Source organism: Gallus gallus, chromosome 3 (genome assembly GCF_016699485.2).
Source record: "Gallus gallus isolate bGalGal1 chromosome 3, bGalGal1.mat.broiler.GRCg7b, whole genome shotgun sequence".
In the NCBI taxonomy this organism is placed as follows: domain Eukaryota; kingdom Metazoa; phylum Chordata; class Aves; order Galliformes; family Phasianidae; genus Gallus; species Gallus gallus.
Window position 1 is genome coordinate 42,025,849 of NC_052534.1, and position 23,457 is coordinate 42,049,305.

Here is a 23,457-nt window from a genome sequence, read left to right on the forward strand (position 1 = left end):
GATATTGATAACTTGCTGTGCTGCTCTAAGGTTAGTCAATGATTACTCAGGCCTTGGACTCAATTTTGTTACCAGTTTCAGAAATTTACCTCCCATGTACTTCAACCGTCCAGGAAAAATAGAGTGGAATTTGGCTGCTTTAATTCCAGGAAGGCTAACTCTTCATTGCCCTGACAGTACAGAGGGCATTAAAGCTAGCTGTTAATTATACTTCCATGTAATTTAGGTGGCCGTGGCTTAAGTGGTAATCTATCTCAGAGTCTATACTTTCTGGATGGCAAATGGCTTGGGCTCAAGAATCTCCATCATTTAGAGGCTGACAAAAGGCTGAGAAATCTAGAAGTAACTGCAGAAAATGAAATTACATTGTGGTTTAAGTTATGTAATAGTCAGCTATCTGCGATCACTATAAAAATAACACCATTAGGACCTACAGTCTTTGAATGCATCTATAGACATCTTTGGAAAGAAGAGATGAAGTAAGTTTACAGAATGATCAATCAGCTATGAAACACCTAATTTTTTCCATTCTAAATTCATGCCATGTTAAGTATTTTATTTCAGCATTCGTCAGGACTTAACTTATATTCCTGCAATTAAAAGGGCAAAATTATTTAAAGAATTTATTTTGAACTCTACTAACTACTGATTGCATGCCACATTTATAAAACCAGAGAGCGCATAAATCTATCTTTCAGTACCTGGGTCTTTTCAGATGCCGCAAAAATTCTACTGCTTCAATAAAATTTATCCCAGAGGAAGTGGTGTAAAGCCTGATGTGATAAAACACATTTGTCTCAGTATACACATTCATTATTCCGTGCAGAAGCAGAAGCACCCCTCGTGGGTTAATACTGAGGACATGTTTACGGGCTGTCTTAAACATCATCTTGCACCAGTTAGTGATTTTTACAAGCAAGAAGACTGCCTAGAGGATCATGAAGACAAATGAGTGGTGGGTAGCTTTGTTGAACATGTAATTGGCTGATCAACGTCAAGGAATTAAGAGCTGGGAAAAAAGAGCAAGAAGGCAAGTCCAAGCAGAAAACAATTATGGGATGGCATAGGTTGTGCTGGTGGTATGCAAGAGCTCTGTAAGAAATGTTGCTGCAGAGGGTAGAGGGATTGTTCCCGAGATATTCCACTCAGGGCAAGGAAAGACTTGTGCCCTGCACAGCAGCACATCTTTCATGCTGACAGCAGGTCCGCAGAAAAAGCTGGCAGCCTTGGAAAGGCACTTTGAGAAGAAGTGCCCTATGGCATATCTCAAGAGGAAAATTGGAAATCACTTCTCCATTCTGGGAGTAATAAGTAGCTATCTCCTAGATGGTATGAGGTACATATAGACAGGCAATGGGAATGTATTCCTTACACAGCTTTTGCTATTTACAACTGCATAATAAGATAGAAAAAAATCCGCCTTAAGAAAATAGGAGGATATGAGTTTGGATCTCAGATAACCTCATATATTTTTGCCTGAGAATATTTGAGTTTTTGCTGAGCTGAAGCAGGGACCACACACAGACTTTTCTGGGGAATGGCCATCCATTAAGTACTGGCTGTGCTAGTCTAATTTGATGAGAGACAAGAGAAATCAGGTATTTCTTATCCCAAACACAGAGTGGGGTGTGCTCAGGGCCTAAGGGACTAGCAATAAAACCTTTGGAAATGAGATGAATTATACATTCTGTGGGTTAATTTATGTTCCATTGCATCACAGTCTCTTTCAATTAAAATCTCAATGAAATTGACCCCTCGTAAATAAAAATAGGATTCCATGACGTCTGAGCTATAAGCAAGGTCACTGTGATAGTTACTTTTTTTCAGCTTCTCTTCATCTGCAGAGAAGTATTGAGGCTGCAAAAATCCACTGCAGCTGCTCGTGGCCATTGTTCCAAGGCTTCTTGGCACTTTCCTGGATGCAGTATTGGCCTTTGGAGGCCCTCTGGGATAGTTTTTGTGCTGTGCTCTGCTGATTGCAGTATTGAGTCAACTCTATAAACCTTATTCTAAAATAAAACAGGAACACGCAACAGTTGTGAGAAGGGAAGCAAGCAAAGGGGTTGGACTGAGAAATCCGTGGTACACTTCTTGTTGTCTGTGATTTTCATCTGTTCCCTGGCACGACACAACATAAAATATGTATGGAAGTAGAGAAGAATAATCTAGCTGGCTTGCCTGGTAGAAAAGGTGTGGAGGATACCAGTCCCATCCTGGCCCCATGGAGGATTACCCAAGATGTCCTCTCCCAGCTTCCCTCCAAGTGGAACACAGTTTGTCCTTCTTTCTTTCTGCTCCTTCTCATTCCTAGTCTGCCTGCTTCACCATCTCTGGGTCAGTCACTTAACATGACATTGCATGAAATATGTCTTCACAAACACGATCATTCTTTAGGAAATTACCTGCAGGCCAACCATATCTCCATGAAGCCTTATACTCACAAATGAAACCTCACATTGGATCTCTGGATGCAGTAGCACCATTCCCTGCTATAGTAGCTCCAAAAGGCTACTCTGGCCAGGGTACAGTGGTCAGGACTTTGCCCCATGCGTGGTTATTGGGCTGACATATCTTTCTGGGTGCCCTTCCAGTTTTTTAAGATTCTAAGTTCTACTGAGGACTGCAGGAAAAACTTGCCCGTGGGAATGGTCCTAAACAATATTCCACCACTCTATCATAGATGCCTGCAGCGCAGTGCTGCAGCTCTTGTTTCAAGCAACTTAGTTATTGCTATATTAAGGTAACTTTTCCTTCTGTAGTTACCCTCCATGCATTTGTCAAGGACGCATTTGTTGTGAAACGTTAAAAGGTAAGTGGCTCTCTGTTCCAGCATTGTTGGGTTTTTTTTGTTTGTTAGTTTGTTTTTGTATTTTTTAACGTAGTAATCTCCAACAAAGACACATTTTTAAATTCTCTGTATGTCCCAATGTCATTGCAAATGATTCGTTTTTTAAGTTGCAATTGCTTTCCAATTAGTGACGCCTGAGCAAGAGTGACAGAAAAAAAAGAAAGTCATATCTGTAAATACCTTTTATAAAGCTGCTATTATTATCATAAAAGAAACCAACAGTTAGGAAATACAGTAAGTAGTATCTAATGCAGTTTTCTTGTAAAATACAAAATGCCCGCTATTTCAGAATATCACTGCACATACTCAGCAATCTATTAGATGAGCAGTGCCATAACTATACTGGTAAGTGCCATCTTGACTTTTAGAACTAGATGTAAGGTTTTATTCTGACAGAAAGTTTCAGGGGAACCTTTGGAAGGTTCTGCAGGCCAGTACAAAGAGAAATAAAGGATATAACCCACAGTTTGTGGGTCTGACTTTAGCTACAAGAGATTTTTAGGGGAAAACTTTGTTATTTATGTCTGTAGCTGTTGCAAATTGCATGCAAGATGTATTTCATATGACAAATATCAGGCATCAAAAATGTGAGACAAACCCTTTTTCTTCTCTACAGTGAAGCCTATTTGTGAAGTTTATGCAGTTTCTGTTTTCTGCTGTTAGCCATACATACCCAAAGCTCACTTGGCTTATTGAAATAATTGCCTGGAGCATACATCAAGATCAGTATAGAAAAAACATATGTGTGTCTTTGTCTCATTCTCTCTCTCGTCAAAAATAATCTCCTATTTCCCAGTGAAAGCAATAGAAAGTCTTCCTTGTGTGCTTCCCCTGTGGTCACTTGTGGGTGGGCATAAATTAAGTGATTACACTGCTACATAAGTCTCTTGAGGGAGGGATTAAGTCAGACTTGAAATGCAGGGAAGGTCAAGGAAAGAAAAATGTAGCACCTGTACCTTAACTAGAAGTGCATGCTGACCTCTGAGTTGCCGCATGTAACGTGTCAAACACCAGCTGCACTTTGCAGGCAAAAACTCCTCCAGTACTATTCAGCAAAGACTTACAATGGGATTTTTCTTCCAGTTACTTTTTGCCTCATTGTGTAACACAGTACTTACTCCTATGGCCTCACAGTCAGCTGTTTTCAAATTCTATAATTCCAGGTAAGCAGTTGCTGGAGAGGAAAATCATCACAAATAGGTGTTATGTTTCAACATGCATATGTGCACAGTGGTTTTCAAGAGGAAGGGTGTGAATAATTAAAGCAAACCCACAAACTAATCAAAATTCGGGTATTAGGATTCAGCTTTCTGTGAAAGTTCTCCTTTACATAGGGATGAAGCAAGATCTCTGCAATCAATCCCCCTCAGATTTTCTCAGACATAATTCAGTGAACATTTCAGTCAGTCGTGACCTTTCCAGCTCCTGCCAAATTAATAATTGTTATTATTATTATAATTGTTAATAGCCTATTTGTAAACCTATTACTGCTTCTACATCTCAGTGTAGCTAGAAATCATGCAATCATAGGCTCGCTTAGGTTGGAGGGGACTTTAAAGATCATCTAGCTCCAAGCCTCTGCCAAAGGGCAGCATTTCCATCCACCAGCTCAGGCTGCCCATGGCCCCATCCAACCTGGTGTTGAATGCCTCCAGTGATAGACCAACTACAGCTTCTCTGCGCAGCCTGTGTCTCACCACCCTCTGAGTAAAAAAAACCTTCTTCCTAACATCTAACCTAAATTTCAGCTCTTTTAGTTTAAAGCCATCCCCCCTTGTCCTGTCACTACTAGACTGTGTAAAAAGTCAGTAGAAAGCCAGATTCTCCACAGCCTCTCTAGATCACACATGCAGTCTTGTGCTTGTCCTTTCTCTTCACCTTTGTTGAGATGGGAAGATGTTAAAGGATCGCTCTTAGTAGCTAGCACATGGTGTTTTGTTATTGATAATTCCATTCCCAGTATATTACTGACTGCTGTGTGACAAACTTTAATATCCCCAAGCCTCATTCTGCAATGCTTTCCATATTGCACAGTAACTCCTTTTGAGGCTGGTGAAAAGTACCCAGATCACTACCTCTTATTACTTTCATAAATGGCATGTCTAGGTGTTGAATAAGGGATATTCAGGACCTACTGTATGGACATAGTATTTTCTTGATCTTGTTCAGGCTGCAAGATAACACAATATATACAGATTGTCAGTGACTCAACTTTCTCACATCTTCAAATAAAAATAAAAGAATATACATCCAGGATGGATCTTACCCCATTTCTGGATTTTCTCTTCTCCTCCTAACACCATAATCCTGTTGCATTATACCAAATCAGTACACAATTAGCTGGATGAATGGTGCCAGCCTTCTTAATCTCACTTTTCAAAGAGTTACTTTCAGAGAGAGAAGAACATAGCTGGCTTTAAACACCAGCTATGAATTTAAACTGAAAAGGAATGCAAAAGGATCACCTTGTCATCTGACAACTTGAATTGATTCTTGTCTTGCTGGCAAAGGGTGCATTGTTTCTGAGAGTGCATGTGTGTGTTTTAAAGCAGGTAATTCTGCTTTTTAAGGAGAGAGGGGGAGTAAACACTGTTTTCACTCTTGGGTTTATCACCTGTCGTTTTACAGATGGTCTCATGTCATCTCTGTAAGACCTTTATGCCAAAACACTTTACTCTTTTCTCTACTGTAAATAGGTTTCACTTCTGTGTTCAGCAGAGTTAGAGACAGATCTAATCTTTGACATCATTAAAATGCCCGTAGAGCTAAATTTTAATACCCTACAGGACATTACTGCATGTTTATTTTATAAGACGATATCCATAAACTTCAGCTCATAAAACTAACTCCATAAAAACATATTTTGAAGAACTATTTTCCTAGACACTAAATCAGGTGAACATGATTTGATATGGTGTGTAAAATAGATCCCTTTGTTAGAAAAGGTGTGAGCTGCTTAGCTCAGATCCAGGTTGGAATCCAAACAGTCCAAAGTACAAGGCACTTGGGTTTAGTCCAAGTCAAAATTCCTCCAAATTTATCAGGAGCATGAGTCACTCACCTCCCCCTTTGCCTTGGTGTGGGCAGTTCAGACTCCCATGGATAGGCCCCTCCACAGAGCACCTTAGCTGTACCTCATGTCTCATGCTTGTGGCCACAAGCAGCTGAGTCGTACTTCTTGTTCTGCCTGAAATTTGCACGTAATGCCTGCCTTTCTCACCACAGTCTTGACAGCTCTTCAGCCCTGTCGGGCAGATTGCCCACAAAAAAAACTTCCCCACCACTCAAGTCCCATTTCTGTCTGTAGATTGCTGCAGAGAGGTTCTGGGCCAGACTACTGTTGAACACGATAGGATTTTCTCTTTGATCCAACCTGTGGAGAAAAATGGGACTTGGAAACTAAAAGGTTCAAATCCCAGTTTCTCTGACAGTGTAACTGAACATCACACTTTTGTAAAAAGGAACTTTTGTTACTCTCTCCAGTGCCCAGAGGTGTTAGTATTTCAGTTACTCGGCATGGTAACAAAATCGGGCAGTGTTAGCTGAAATAAAATGATGCCAATCTATGCCTGAGCAGCAGGGAAAGCAAAGCTACATTCTGATTCTCCAAGTGATTGACAAGATGTAGTAGAACCTCTCTTTAGCTCACATGGTGAGGAATGTGATCAATGGTTCTGTGTCAGGGTGGAGGCCGGTCACAAGCGGTGTCCCTCAGGAGTTGGTCTTGGGACTGGTGCTCTTCAACATCTTCATCAGCGACACAGATGATGGCGTTGAGTGCACTCTCAGCAAGTTTGCAGACGACACCAAGCTGAGCGATGTAGTCAATACATTGTAAGGAAGGAAACCATCCAGAGAGACCTGGACAGGCTGGAGAAATGGGCCCATGAAAATCTAATAAGGTTCAATAAGACCAAGTGCAGGGTGCTGCACTTGGGTCAGGGCAATGCCAGGTATTTATATAAACTGGGGGAAGATGCGGAGAAGGACTTGTGGGTCCTGGTAGACAAGAAGCTGGACGTGAGCCAGCAGTGGGTGCTAGCAGCCCAGAAAGCCAACTGTGTTCTGGGCTGCATTAAAAAAGGGGTGGCCAGCAGGGAGAGGGAGGTGATTGTCCCCCTCTACTCGGCTCTTGTGAGGCCCCATCTGGAGTACTGCATCCAGGCCTGGGGCCCCCAATACAGGAAGGATGTGGAGCTCTTGGAGTGGGTCCAGAGGAGGGCCACTAAGATGATCAGAGGGCTGGAGCACCTCTCCTATGAGGAAAGGTTGAGGAAACTAGGCTTGTTTAGCTTGAAGAAGAGAAGACTCCGGGGAGACCTCACTGTGGCCTTCCAGAACTTGAAGGGACCGTATAAACAGGAAGGGGAACGGCTGTTTATGAAGGTGGATAGCAATAGGACAAGGGGGAATGGCCTTAAACTGAGACAGGGGAGGTTTAGGTTAGATATTAGGAGGAAGTTTTTCACCCAGAGCGTGGTGACACACTGGAACAGGTTGCCCAAGGAGGTTGTGGATGCCCCATCCCTGGAGGCATTCAAGGCTAGGCTGAATGTGGCTCTGGGCAGCCCTGTCTAGTTGTTGGTGACCCTGCACATAGCAGGGGGGTTGAAATTAGATGATCATTGTGGTCCTTTTCAGCCCAGGCCATTCTATGATTCTATGATTTTGTATTTAATAATATGGTGCTCTGTAGAGGCTTCACCACACTGCAAGTACACAATGGCTGATTTTCAGAGAGTAGATTTGAGTTGCCTTGGTGAAGGAATAAGGCACCACATGCTCATTAGCAGCATTTGAATTGCTCTAGCTAACTCCTAGCTTGTGCTTAGCAGACACCATAGCTAGTCATCCCACTCTGCATGCAAGAATGAACCCAATAAAATAGGAATTGCCGTAACTCTGGTGCAACACTGTGAACATGTGATTATGGATGAGCTCCACAGTAGTACTTGAGCACCTAAAGGACACTTCCCCCGCATGGCAATGATTTCCTTCCATCTCTTTCACCCACACTTTTGATTATTCTGCTTGATATTCATCTGATTCTTCATCTTCTCTCCCCTTATCCATTACAAGTTGCTTCTGCTTGTACTTCCAGCCATTTGCTCATGATCCCCTTCACTCAGCAAGGCTTTTAAAGAGGTGGGAACTAGACTTTTCCCTCTGGCATCAACAAGGTCAGAGTCCAACAACAAGCCGCTCCTGCTGTCAGCAGTTTGCAGAGTATCAGCAGTGCAATTAACATAATGCCAGAAATGATAATATGCCCAGCCCTCGCCTGTTCCACCCATGTTTTCCTCCCAATGAAGCGTCATAGAATTCATTGCTAAGTAGTTCACTGAACCTTCATTTGATCCTTACTCTTAGCTGAGGATTCATCATACGCAGTTGTCTTCATGTCATCTTGGATTCACAGCAAAAGTTAATTATATGAACCAAGATAAGAGACTGGGATTAGTGGCTTAATACAGCTGACATGTAAGTCCTCCTGACATGATACCTCTGTTGCCATCTCAGGTTATAACTGGAACTTCCTTTTTAGCGGTCCATTACCTAGTTCTCCTTTCATAGCGTCTTGCAGACAGCTTTCCTTATGGCGTCTTTCATTCTGTGCAAAAATCTCTGAAGAAGGAAATAAAGAAGAGCAGCAGTTCAGGTGTCCAGGGAGTCCAAACTTCTGCTCCCTCTGTCCCCTCACTCTTTTTGCCCTGAGGAGCATTTCCAAGTATTCTTAGTGCTTTTCAGGATTGACTACTCAGGGATTGCAAGGTGATGTGCATACACTAAATAACTGCATCTTCCTCCCCAGTCCCAAATGCTATCAAAGAGGCATGGGATCAACACCATTGCTTTAACCCATAAAAAAATGCAAGAGGACCAAACAGTCCATCCAAATGAATGAGGGTACTTTAATTCCAAGTGACTGGCAGAAATCTGAATCTAGCTAAGAGAAATATGTGAAGATGCCATTTAAAAGAGAAGTGAAATACACCCAAGAAGAACATTTAAAGTGTTCTGCAAATACCCTTTTCAGCAATAAGAATGAAATTCTGAAGTGACAGTTCAGGAGGGAATGAACATTCACAAAGCTGAGATGGAAAACTCATCATCCCTGTTTATCACAGGCAAGAGTTCAGATACTTTTTGCTTTTTACTTAGCATCCATGAGAAGATAAAATCACAGAATAAACAAAAATAATTATCAAGCCACTGGAGAGTTTGCAAGTTAGACTGTAAATAAATGCATTCACAGCACTGATGTGGAAAATTCATACTTAATTTCCATAGACAGTGCCTTTGTACTGGATGTAACTTTAAAGTTCCAGCATCTCCTAATGCACATGACATTAACTGTCACTACTGGAAGGGTTTTCCCTGTGCCTCAACAGGACATTTTTTCTACTGATGCAAGAACAGCTCTATGGAAGGGTAGAAGGATTCTGAGCACATAGGCCCTGTAGGGAAAGACACACTTGCATTTCATTATTTCAAATGTAGTTGTGAATGTAACTGTATTATCAGATGACTGGTTAGACAAAAAATGAAGTTATTCATTTTACCTCTTAGAAAATTTAAGATTAGGTAAAACTCTGAACAAAGAACCATTTCAATTGGAAAGCAAGGACATGTTGAAACTAGGGAAAATAATTACATGGACTTCATTTGAAAAAGCTCTCCTCTCTATCCCCAAAAACGCCAAACTAAAGCAAAACAAAAACTACCATCATCATTTCATACATTTCATCACCTAGCTTTGGTCACGTTGAATCTGGCTATTTTTCTGTCTTAAAAATTAAATTTCTTTTTTCTGGTTCTTGGCTTGTTTTTCTAAGTTTTGCTTGTTCATATGTTTGCTTATTGTCTTGTTTTTGTTTTATTTGTCTAGACTCATTTTGAATAAGCTTTTAAAGTATTAGACTCTCTTAATCCCTTCTGAGAATACAGATATTTTTATCCTTGGTTTCAGAGTGAGAAAGAAAAGGAGACCACAAAGACAGGGTTTAAAGCCAGCATCCTGTTTGTTGTTGTTGTTGTTCATTCATCTAAGTAATATTTTCCTATTTCTAGCGTGTGGCTCTTCCTTCTTATATTATTCTTAATATATTCAGCAGACCAAAACTGAACTTTTCTGCTGTATATCTTGAGTCTGGAAATGTCCAGAGCAGCTGCCTGCACTCTTGCCATCCTAAAAATCCAACAGATCATTCTTGCTACAGACTGAACAAAGACAGACATCCTTGAAAACAGAGATACTTTCCAACTGCATCTATTTGCCTAGAAGAAAAAAAATATGAATTATTCTGTGTAATCATGCTCCCGTATTATGGCTCCTGCCAGCTTGTATTATATGTGAATAACAAACCAATCTCAGTCCAACAAATTTTAAAGGAGAACAAACCCCATGAAGTATATATCATATTAGCTGGAATAACTCATCTAGCAAAGAGAAAACCACACTTGTTCTAGGGAAAAGGACTGTATTCTGCCTGAATGGGAAAGAAAATTTACATAATTTATAATACCAAATAAAAACAGCATCAGCCCCAGTGCAGAGAGGAAAAAGATAGTACTTCAGAGAAACATCAAAGGATAAAGCTGTCACTCAAAAAAATCGTGTGAACATTAGTCCCTGATAACAGTTTTCCACTTGTCACCTTTACATTTTTCACATTTGTTTGATATTTCTGTGGTTGAGTCCTTTAGGATACCCTGCATATCAGGGGCTCCTTAAAACATCCTGTGGCAAATCTTGGCATAGAAGTTTGCGACAATGCCACCTCCAGCTGTCTGCCCACCACCTCTGCTGCATGCACAACCCAGCAGCAGACATGCCCTCACCAGCAGGCTCCCCGCTAGGTGTATATATCTGTATCACCATATTACATGCATGATGAGTTCTCTTAGCCATCACAAGCTAGCTCAGTCACTGAGACAGCAGAAAATGGAACCGGCTGTAAACTTTTTCTCCCTACGTTTGTCTTCATGTGGATCTGCTCTCCAGCTGGACATGTAAGCAGTTCTGCTGGCCTAAGAGAATGGATGTGCAGGATGGAGAAGCAGCCAAGCTCTCTGAGACAGAGCAACCATTAATTACCTCTTCAAAGCATATACATTGAGTGGAAACTCATAATGCACAGCCTTTGCAAAGGTATCTAACACAATTTCACTGAACTTCAGACAATACCATAGTAACTAAGGCTCAGACTAGAATAACACACCATCCTTATGTTTTCTCCTGTTGTAGTCTAGATGTCTCTCTGAGCTATTCTCTACAGATAGGTCAGATCTTCCTGTAGGGCCATTCTGTTCTCTTCCTTGCTGCACTGGTTTCACTTCTTCTGCCTATTCTGTATTTATTCTTAGCCTTCTGTTCTCCTTTCTTAAAAAGTAGCCAAGAAGATGCTTCTTTTCACCATAATCATTTTTGCTCTCAAAGGAAGGAACAATTTGAAGGTTCAATAGCTTAAATACAACTCATTACTAAGATTCAAGTGCAACAGAAACAAATATCTTCAAAAACAGGCCACCATAATTTTTGGACTCCTTGACCTGAAAGACAATGACTAGATTTACAAGTCATTTACAAGTTAAACCATTTCTATCAAGTGCTAAATATGACAAGAAGGTCCAAGGAAGAAGAGTTCATTCTTCATTGAAGCTTAACACTATCTAACAGTACATCTTCCCTTAGAATGAAAATGAAAAGTGATCCCAAACCATGACAATCTTTACTAATCAGCTTCCTATGAAAGACCTGAAAACTTGAAATACAAGGCCTCATCAAAAGAACTTTGCTTCCTCTCCTCTTCTGCCTTTTCTCCTGCCAACAGTTCTCTAACAGCCTTTTGTTCCTTCAGCTTGAAGGTACCACCTGTATCAGTGGTATTTTCAATAGCTGCATGGAGCAGCAATTTAGTATGGAATAGAGATGCGTCAGCAAATCAGGAAAAGTTTACAAGAAGCACGCACAAGACTTCATTCAATAATTTTGCCATGGTTTCTCACAGCAAGCCTTCTAGTCAGCTCTGAGCAAGATGCACTGATGTCTTCTGACAAGGACGTGGGCTTTTGTTTCTTGGAAAAGAAAAAAAAAAAGGCACAGTCATCAGGCCTAAGCTCTTTAACTGGAATTTCTCACTTTCCTGTTTTTATTGCCAGGCATGTTTTTGCTATCAAACAATCAAGCCTCAGTGGACAAGGTTTTTGTTTTTCCACTGAATTTAAGTCTTCTGTGAACTCCAAATACCTCAGCAATAATCAAGGTTATACAGGATTTTCCACTTTCAAAACGCCGGTGAAGGCTTTCTTTCAAGCTACAACGCTACCATTGCAGTAATCAAGCTGACTGAAGGCATACATATGCTGTGCTATAAAGGGAGGGCTGACACCCACACACCATTTGTATTAAATTGATATTTGATTTACTATGAATAGTCTTCTGAAAATAAATGAAATGACAAATCCTGTGTATTGGTCTCAGAATTGCATGTTTCTTGTACATTGTGATGCAATATTTGTACAGCACGTAGAAAAGACAGACACAAGTCTGTATCCATATCCCCCCGTCTGCTACAGACAGCACACTATGAGAGTTCATTAACTTGATCAAAAGCAGAAGTCCCTTTTCTTCCTGACCCATTAGGGAGATACAAATTCAAACTGGCAGAAAACCTGCTCTGTACCTGCTCTAACAGCCCTCTAAATCACATCTTCTTCAGTGGCACTAAGCCATGGAGCCTGACTGCAGTTCCTTTAACATGAGTTTGTTTTCCCGTCGTTGCTAAACTCGTCCTTCATCCCCTAGGGTGCTTCTGCTCCAGAAGGCTGGAGGACAGCTGCTGCTGCAACACTACCCAGGCTCAGCTCATGCAGGGGGCACAGTTGGAGGTAAGAGTTAATCCTCCTGAAGCCTGAAATGCATGGCTCCTTATCAATCCCGTACAAAACCTCTATCAGTCCCATCAAAAACCCTGAGTTGCTACTGAGAAGTTTCTAAATAACATGAGGAAAGTAATCTGAAGGATCCAAAACACCGGGGAGCTGCCACACCTCTCAAAATTGGCAAATCGGCTGGTGGGACCAGCCAGGACATTCCTCCAGCTGTGGCTGAGTAGAACCACTCAATCCTCAACTACCCTGCTCTGTTCTTCTCCAGCTAGCCTAAAGAGAATAGCCCCCTAGTGGGCCCTTTTATTTACCATGGACCACCACAGGAAAGTGCTACATTTTACAAAATGCTTGTGATTGCAAGGCAGAACAGATGCCACCTCCCCAGAAAATTAACAGCGCTGTAAACCAAGATGACTACATTTGTACTAGCAAACTGAAATGATCCAGGGCATGGATCTGATCACTGACATGTGAGTGTCTGTGCTATTTCACTGTTGGTGTGCTTATTGGCACACTTTTGGCCTTTGCTAATGGTCCCAAACAGTGGCAAGGCATGTTTCAGGGCGCAGCATGAGCCAGGGATTTTTCACAATAGGCAATACTGATGAGGCTCCTGCCTGGGGAGAAAAGCCTACCTACATGACTGTAAGCTCTGCCACATGTTGTTAGGGCCAGAGGAGCCCTGATCTGGTCTATATGCTAGCACAGCTACATTCACTGACGGCAGAGCTGCCTGCAAAATGTCATTACTACTGTTTTTGTATTCTCAATGAAAAGCTATAGCTGCTACTAAGAAAAGCAAATGTGATGTGCTAAAAACACATTCAGGCATGAATTAAATTGGTGAAAGAATAAAACAGATATGTTTGATGCTGTATAGCAGTCTTCATGCTAAAAATACCTGCCAGAGGCTAAATCAGGTAGTTTATAAACCTGTGATTCTCTGACTTTACACATTTTATTTTCTTGTCTGTCAGGCACTGGAAGGTTGGCTGTTCCCAATATAGGACAAGCAACATTTAACATCATAGCAATCAGCAGTGATCAAAGCTACTTCAGCTGAAAGTTTGTTTTTGTCTGTGATACCAAGTCTAATGTGCCACAGAGCACACTGACTGCATATGATCCTTTCCACTGAAGGGATAAGTCCTCAGCAAGATACACAGCACGGAACATGTCAACTTTCTTTGTTGTTTATGATATCTTCTCTGAGAAGTGGCTGTACTGGCAGAAGAAATGCTGCCAAGGGCAAGATGAGTTCCTTAAAATGTCAAAATTATCATTACTCTTCCTTCATCAAAGACCTACTTCAGACAAATCACTAGGAAGCTCACCCTTTCGTGAGGATCCTTCCTGTCAGAAGACTCAATTCCTCTCTCTCCCACACCACAAGTCCCTTCTCATATCTTCACATGACACTCCTGTGACATCCTCCGCACTGTGAGCCACCACAGTGCAACAGGAGGAACGTCTTAGAAACACTAAGACAACGTTTTCTTCCTCTTAAGGTTGCACTCCCTGTGAATTTTAATCACTCTTGAAAAGGATCTTCTTGCTGTGATGCTTATAAAAAACAACCCAAAACACCATCAATGTGAAGGTTTGGTGAGCTCAGACAAGCATTCGTCAGGTTACTCTGACTCCACTAGACAGGGTGTCCTTCCAAAGGCCTCCCTCAGGGCAATCTCCTCAATGCCTGTAGTCTGGTTTTCAGAGTACCCATAAAAATGCCCCTCCTAACCCCCATCAGCACAGTCTAGTGCAATGAGTCTTTTTGGGTCAGAGCTTTTCCTGGGGAGTTCTTCTCTTCGTTCCCCCCTCTGCCCCATTTCCTCTCACCTAACAGTAAGTATTTGAATTCCTCAGCAGGCTGCAAATAGAAATCAACAGGAAGGGCAAACAGGGTTGATCAGCTTTGCACACAGCAGTAGGTCTTGCTGCAGTCATCAAGAATTATCAGATGAGTTTCAGCCCTGAGTCAGAGGCAGCAAGGATGGTATGCTACACAAGCAAGTACACAAAGAAAGTTTCATTTCAGTGTCACTGAAAAGACTCCAAGAAGCAAGATCTGGGAGCAGGTAGCACAGTGCCTTCAAACCAACCATTTCAGATTTACACCTGTGCTACCCTACACATCCTTTCTTCTAGAGGAAGCATTCCAGCCTTGGATAAATGATTCCTGTTAAGAAAAATAGAGTGATATTGACAGATCACCATCACCTGCAAATCATTTGGAAAAGAGCTCCTTAACACCTTATGTAAAATCATGAAATAAATTCAACGTTAATTATTCTCTACAAAGATAAGCAGCTCATGTATTCATTTTGGGGTATTCTGTGATATCAGAAGCCACTTTTCTCCATTTTTAGTGACAACATTACAGCCCAGGGAGGCTTTTCATTGACTTGCTTGCTTTCATTTGTCCCAAATAGTCAAAGAACAATTGAAAACAATGAAGCACTGCAGTGACAAAGTGGAGTAATTCTGAAGGCAGATTTTACAGACATTAACATCGATAAAGGTTGTTTGGTGATTTTCCTTCCATGCAGTGTACAAACTCCCTTCCATCAAGTGTTTCCAAAGGCAAGCTCTTGGGGCTTGTGTCGGATGTCTTGACTGTAAGTTTAACAAACGCGTGTGGAAATCTAATGGGTTATTTATAAAGGCCTCCTATGTAAATATTGATGAGCCAACTGTTCAGTTAATTTACTCAGCATAGATTTACTGTACGTGTGAGCCAGAAACATAAAAAACTTGCTAATAATAAAGTGTCTGGATATGGACAGATACTCTGAGTTCTGCAAGGTTTGTAGTTGTAGTACCCTAACAGGAGTAGTTATCAGTGCGTCAAGACAGCTAATATCAGTGCTTAATTCTTTCTTTCCTACAAGTATTTTTCAAACCTTCCTAAAGTGGGGTAGGTCTCTTCTCACTGGTGACAGGTGACAGAACAAGGGGAAATGGCCTCAAGTTGCACCAGGGGAGGTTTAGGCTGGTTATCAGTAAAAACTTCCCTATAGAAGGGGTGGTTAAGCACTGGAATAGGCTCCCCAGGGAGGTGGCTGAGTCACCAACCCTGAATGTGTTTAAAATCCATTTGGATGTGGTGCTCAGGGACATGATTTAGCAGAGGGTTGTTAGAGTTAGGTAGTAAGGTTAGGTTGCAGTTGGACTTGATCTTGAAGGTCTTTTCCAACCTGAGCAATTATATGATTCTATGATTCCTTACACGAGTTTTATATCACAAAACATAAAATATAAGCATGTTTGATTGTTCACATTGTTTACTTTCCCCTAGAAGATCTTCACCTGCTGTGATCCAGGAATGTTCTTTCAAGTTTGAATGCCACTGAACCTTAGGTTTGTCTCATAGGCCCACCTGCATAGTCTACTTGTTTGTATCCTGTCCACAGAAACTAAATATAAGCAAGTCATACCCAGGATATGTTGTGCAAAAGCCTCTTATTTTAGCCATAGTTCTTACATCAGAGGCAAATAGAATAGAGAAAGAAAAAAAGGAGTTTGTGACCTAAGAAGGAAGCTAAAGAGTTCAACAGAAATGTTCCTTTCATTCAAATTGTCTAACTTGGCTTCTGCACAGTCCACTTCTTCCACTGATGTAGCCTCCAACACACAATTCTTTCTTTTCTGAAGCAGAATCCTTTTCACCTTCCTTTGTCCTTTTCTTCTGTTTATTTTTTGTTTCTATGTATTAATTGTTTGTCTGTAGTTTTCCATAGCACAATTCATACCCTAGGATTTCTACCATACATGCTCCTAATGTTTACTGCCTTCTTTTTTATGAAGGTTTAAATCAAAACAATTCCTCATCTGCCTGATGATGTCTCTAACCTCACTCAATTTTCTCAGCATTGTGTTGCAGCAAGGTCAAGTGATTTCATGATAAAATAGGCATTTGGCTCTAGTTTCATAACAGCCTGGTGTTAGGATCTAACAAGAACTACTGGAATGCCTCAAACACTTTCTTTTTCCTCTCCTCCCCCCTATTACCACATATCATAAACCATATCTCAAAACTTAGTATTAATTGCCTAGCAGCCTTATTGGGCTTGTAGGCAATTGGAGGGCCATGCCATGCCATGCCATGCCATGCCCTGCCCTTAATGGGCCTGGCACTTCATCTTCAGACCTTCAGTAACACTCTGCATAACAAAGCATAGAGAAAGCCCTGCATCTACCCTGCTTTTTTTCTACATTATCTTTGCCTTTCCTCTATAGTGGTTTGAGTGATCCAACTGTCACACACCAGTTCATTCTCCCTTCTTTCATTTGCACATAACAATAGTTTTATCCTTCCCTTTAACTCTATATGCTCTGAACACCTGTCTGCCTTGATACTGGCTATGCCTTCTGATTTACCTTATGAGGCAGCTGCTTCCTTATTAGCTTCACCTGGGATAGCAAAGACCTACTCAACAGGCTGGCTGTTTTGTAGCATGCAGAAGACTTCCATCCCTTAATTGTGTAGGGCTACACTGGGCAATTTCCCATTGTATTATTTTAATTAGCCTTTTTAACACAACTGCACTAAAGATATTGCAATAACTTTTGTCTAGAGATTCAGGAAATGCATTACAATTTGCTTTGGTGGAGACTTCGGCTTATCGCAGCAAAGTCAAATCCTTTGGGTCCTCATTGCATTAGTCCTGCTAGTGAGAGCTCAGCATTAAAACCTGGAACAAATAACAGTCTAATACATTACATAACAGGCAAGTAGGCAAACATTGCCAAGATATAAAAGCAGAACTTTTGCAATTTTATTACTGAGCAAGACTTTCTCTTTTTTACAACTGAATTCTGACGATTGCTCCATTAAAAATAAAAACAAAACAAAACAAAAAAACCTGCTAGACCAAAGGATATGTTTCCTCTGAGACAGAAGATTAAATGTAAATGCTGAATGGCCAGAGCCTTTAAACCTAGATATGAAATTGTCAAAAGACTTAGTTGCTATTGTGCTCTTACTTGTTCTGGGCTTAAGAGGCAAAAAGTCACTTATCATGTAAATGAATATAAAATGTCCTACTGACCATGTGTTTGAAAATCAGCTTAGTCTCATCCATTCTAAAAGCTCAACTCTTTAATATTTTTTTCTGACTGTAAATTTATTTTCCTGCTTGCTCCCATTGCCAAAATTTTCTGCTGAGAAGTGTAATAGACCTTGGTATAATTATAGCAACGAAAGGGGAAGATTTATCCAAATTAACTGAGATTTTATTGGCTTAGAAAGTTGGGGCTTAAAACACAGCTAAAATTCACTATACTGCAGCCAAAATAATAAATTTGCTATCTATCAGCAACTGGTATCTCCAGAGTACATTAGTAGTATTAAAAAAAGCTTAAGGCTTGCTTTACTAGAAGAAAAGGTATTGTTAGTAGGAAATAATTAGTCACATCTTCATCAGTTAAAATGGCTATAGAGCCTAGACACCTGTAGATTTTACTCTTAGGCAGGTAATTAAAGTAAGCATTGTGTCTCAGACAGGTAGGATATATTAGACACCTAACTTATCTTGGGAAAACAAGTGAGTTAATCTACAGTAAAATTAACACCTTCCTGCAGTGAAAACAAATCCTAAGTATGAGACAATGGTGATAGGATAAGAAATTCTCAGCTTTGCCTGGGGAACCCCTCTGAATTCACATTGGCTGACATGAGCTGATTCACCTAGATTGCAGATAAAGGTTTTTTTCCCACTCCCCCTTGAGCTCACCCTTGCTAGAGGTCTACTCTTGAATGGTTCCCAACCTCACAGTGGAGCAGTATTGCCCCTGGCCTTGTCCATGGGCGGAGGGCTCGCAGCAGCAGAATACAAAGGTTGAACCAAACCAATTGTATTTATTTTATCAATAAATAGTGGATAGTGTCTCAGAAAAGGTGTTAAGTTATATAGATTTCATTCCTATAATGACAAACTCCTTCTGTTTTGGTCCATAAATATCTGACAGTGATCTGCAGAAATTAAGCAAGGATGCTGGTTTGGTAGATGGGATGACATCCTGTTTTCATACTACAACCTCGTTTCTTCTTGATCCTCTCCCAGACGGCATACACTGAGCCTCTGCATTGTTAAGCTATGCTTGGCACTCTGGCAAGCAAGCCAGCCAGAGACCAGGAGAAATTCCTATTTTTAGTTTGTCTTCTTAAAAAGAGACTGCCACACTGACATAAATAAGCACAAATATTTCCAGAAGGCTGCATTTCCAGGATTTCTTTCCCTAATGCAAACAGCAGCAAGCTATTATTCAGTCAATGAGCAAACAAGAACACCCACAACCATTTGGTTGAAGCAGTTCCCTGCCACCATCACGCAGCTCAAAATGACGGCTGTGCTCAGTGACGTACATGCATCATGAAAGAGAAGAGAGAGATCAGCCTGCACCTCCCCTCCTGGAGATCAGTCAGGAGGGCTGTGGGTATCTCCCTCCTGACACTCTGCTAATGTGAGCAAATTTGCTAATTGGAGTTTTGCTTGCTGGAAGAAACATAGGAAGGAAGACAATTCTTCTGAATCTCCACTGAGGCAGAAATTTTCCTAGAAGACTTTATGTCACATACTCTGCTTTATAGTGGATATTTAGAAAAGAAAGAAAGAAACAAACCAACACACACCCTATGTAACAAGTACAATCAAATCCAGTACAGTGAAAGTACATGCGGAGAAACTATTCCACAGATGCAAACTAATATGCATTCTTTGGCACACTTTAAGTTTTGTGAGAAGGGAGGAAAATTAATTCCAGAAATGGGGAACTATATTTGTTGTGATCACCAAATATGTTGTAATCAGCCAGTGCCAATCCAGTCTATCCCAGTGCACATGTTTTGGCAGTGTGGCTTTCCTTCCTCACTGAAGGACAGGATAATAGAAAACTCGTATCTGGGAAATAAAGAGCAGAAGGAGCCAATGCTTGTGTCTGACAGGAATTTCTGCAGCAGCAGAGAGAGCCTCATTAGAATTTTTCCCATGACACACCACAAAAGATGGCTGGAGAAAACAAAGTGAGATGCTGGAGCTCAGTATATTTCTTTGTCCTTGAGAAGCCCAGTCCCGCTGAATCTCACGGGCTAATGCATGCATAATTTGGGGCAGCTGATTAAGTTTATTGTGTCCCTGACTAAATCGGGAAGAGGGAGGGAGGGAGAGAAGAAACAAAGTTGGCTTTAATTAAAGCTTTGCAATTGTCTTTAATATTTACATAATGCAATATCATAATTGCCCCCGATTGGAGACTTAAGATGACAGAAGAAAATGACACACTGGAAGTCTCCATCTGAGGAAAAAAAAAGAAAAAAAAGAAAAAAAATACACTCCCCCTCCCCCACCATCCCCCCAAACCAAATCAAAAGCTCTTGAAAAGGAACTGCGTGGGGGCTCAGCAAAATGGCAAGCCCCACAGTGGGCTCGGGTGGGCTCAGCAAACCCCACTAGGCTGCAGGCGGCAGCTGCACCTCAGAGGCTGTGGTGCCTGCTGGCCTCACACAGGGAGCATGCTGGGGAGGGCTGCAGTGCCTTGTACCCCTTCAGATCGAAGAGAGTATTTGCTCGGGGAAGGAGGCCATGAGCTGCTTGGAAGGAAAAGGAGCGTAATCCTTTCCTCACAGCCACACCACAGATCTGCTGGTGTTTGAGGACAGGGGCTTGTAACCACTTGTGCATGCAGCATGGGCAGCTCCCAGAGAGGTGTTTTAAGCATCTGTTTGAGGTCCCTCTGGATTTGAGATGGCGGACGTTTTGTTGGTAATTACATGTGAAAGCAGGTCGCAGTGCTGCTGCAACCACTTGGGAGGAAAAACATTCACTGCAGTCTCCCCCAGGGAAAACTGTTCTGTATTCTCTGAATTTCCTGATGGAAACGATAAATAAACACATTTTATGCTCTTTTTGTGCAAAGAAGAATATCAAGGTTGCTGCCGAAAAAGAGAATTTCATCAACTGGGAGCAATAATAAAGTTTCCATGACACTGGACATGTCCCTTCCCTTTGTAACGGGACACAGTGTCGTGTGAACATATGGTTTTGTCTGCATGTTTTTCTCAGACATATAAGATCTGTATATAACAGAACCACAACTGGATCAATGTGTGCAGATCATACAGGTCCAATTTGTATCCCCAAGGTCTTTCACAGGTTCCCCGATAAGAAAATGCTGATTTATTTTCATGATCTAGTCTTAGAAAAGTCATCACTGAAATCTTGCTACAATAGTTTTCCTAACAACCATGGGAAATCATCTTTTCATAAGCTCAAAAAGTACATAATTCACATTTAATTGTCATAGAAGGCACTGCAATAAGTCTATCTTCTTAATCTAGTGTGGAAGGACTCCAAATACATCTCCTGTGACTCTCAAGCCACTGCACACTTTCGCTGGGTTGATCCAGCAATCCAGCAATCCATCCAGCAGTGAAGCAGCCAGAACATACGAAATGCACCTGCTATTATCATCCATTGTTGGAGCACTAGGATTAAAGTACAGTAATCTAATTTACTTTTCAGCACTAACTTAATTTTTCATATGGATATCAGCACAACTACTTACAGGTTTTGATTTTATATTCTGTATTGTTTTGGTTTAATTTTTCAAGCAATGCAGCACAGATAAACAAACAAATGAACAAAATGACTGCATGTCCCTCCCTTCAGAGAACAGCTATGACTCATGAATTTTGTGCATTGACTTGGAAATATGGTGCTGCATCATTCTCACTATGTAATAGCGATAACATACAGAAACCACACTGATGCTCTAGGCACCAAACAACCTATTTACTGGAAGGGGGTGCTTATATACGCAGTATTTTCACCAGCTCCTGAATCAGAATACAGTAGGGACTACTAGCAGACTTGGGAACACCTTCTATGTTCATAATACTGGTCCAATCCGTTATGTATATTTTTTTCTCTTCAATATAAAAATGAAAATGCTTCAGGTGTATTACCATCATTAGATACATAATACATCACGAAATGCCTGGGAAACTATTTACAACATCCTTCAAGATAGTGTACTATGATCATTGTGACTATTCAAAAAAGTGTAGTTGCTTGTACCAGCTAGAACTTTCTTCCAATAACCATAGACCTTGTAGAAACAAATGCTGGTAGAAAAAGTTTTGCAAGACACCAATATTGCTGAAATTCAAGAACCAAACACTGCTTTTTCTTTTTCCATTATTCCATGTGAAATATTTATGCTTAGGCTTATCTCCATGTGGTCACCTTTTTGCCTCTGACGTAATCTGACATAAAGACTGGAATGTGAGTAACATTTCATGACAAAACCTAAGTGGGGTACAAAGAGCAGTGTGGAAAGAGCACTTCTATCCTAAGCTATGCTATTGATATTAGAAAAGAAAGCTGTATAATTTCAAGCATCTGCATGGGTAGGTGCTTTATTCCAGGCCTGGGTATCAATTTTGCAAAGGAAAAGGCTAATGACAGGCAAGAAACCATGCTGTAGATAAGAGCCAAACTGTCAGTGTGATGGAATATTTTTTACTTTCTTGTTGTGGCAAGTAGTTTGTTTCATCCTAGCTGTTTATATGTGGATTGCATTTCCAGTCAAATAAAAGTTATGTAGGAATAAGGTAGCTGAAAAAGGTATTCCTCTTTAGATCTCTTTTCTATTTAGATGGTATTTCAAAGTGAAGATGAGTGTGGAGAACTGGTTGAGGTAGAATCTCTTGCTGTAACTCACCATCTGCCATTGCACAGTGCATTACGACATTTATTGGCTTTACTTAACTGTTAATGAAAAACTACCATCAACAGCTGCCATCACTCCCACTACAGATTGTAATAAATAATAGCCTGTCTGGCTCACAGACCTCTTTCTCATGCTCTACAGAAATAAGACCTAGATAGTCCGTGGAGATTCAGAGGAACTGGGGTCAAGAAAAGATGGTTGGAACTCTGTGATCAGTTTGACCTATTGGAACTTTGTTTTGCTCAGTCTTGACAACCATTTAAAAATATGCATATGTTGATAAATAGGTAATTAAGAGGATCCCCATTCTGTTTTTCCTCAGGGTCTTTTGCATTGATTGCAGTGGGAACATGGATAAACCATTGGCCTATTAAAGAAAATCCACTGGTCTGTTAAAAATCTAACCATTCATAATTGCCTATGCACTCAATCTCAGACTCCAGATTTTTTTTCTTGTTTTGATGGTTGTTTTTTTCTTTGTTTTGTTTTGTTTTTGTTTTTTCAGAAATCAGCTGTGTTTTACCTCTATCTTTTAAGAAGTCACCTGTTTCTTCATCTTGAGGGTTTATAGACTAGATTTTCAAAAGACCTCTCCTTCTCTTCATGCATTTCAAAGAAATCACTAAGACCTCAAGGGTTCTCCAAAATGTCTACTGGAAGTTAGGCTGACCTATATCAATTTGGCTGGTCTTGTTTTCAGAATGAGGAAATCCAATTTTTGAAAATTTGTCTTCAAACATCTGCTTGTGGGCATTGTTTTTAATCCTGAACTGGAATCGTTTGTTATTCACACTTAGAAAAGTAACACAAGCATGTCACTGTCAGTGTGTTAAAGTAATAGTGCTTAGCTGTATGTGAAATCACTGTAAGATTAGCAGTACAGACACATTCACAGCTCAACATCTCCTCCAAGTGAAAAAATCCACCCATGTTATTCACTGATCAGTGAAAAGATGAAAGACTGGGTAACAGGAACAACCAGT

At 40.8% G+C, this 23,457-nt stretch overlaps 3 long non-coding RNA genes across 3 annotated transcripts in view; 1 reads left to right on the forward strand and 2 right to left on the reverse strand.

Annotated features, from left to right (window-relative positions):
- The window catches only part of LOC107053038, a 178,599-nt gene that overhangs the window by 96,826 nt on the left and 58,316 nt on the right, over positions 1–23,457 (reverse strand). The window lies entirely within an intron of this gene.
- LOC124418338 overlaps positions 1–23,457 on the reverse strand; it is a 127,773-nt gene that overhangs the window by 86,036 nt on the left and 18,280 nt on the right. The gene's annotated exons all lie outside the window — the stretch shown is intronic.
- LOC121110505 lies at positions 8,177–15,869 on the forward strand. Its single transcript, XR_005859079.2, has 3 exons — positions 8,177–8,329; positions 12,657–12,739; positions 13,720–15,869. It is a non-coding gene; the product is annotated as an uncharacterized LOC121110505 (long non-coding RNA).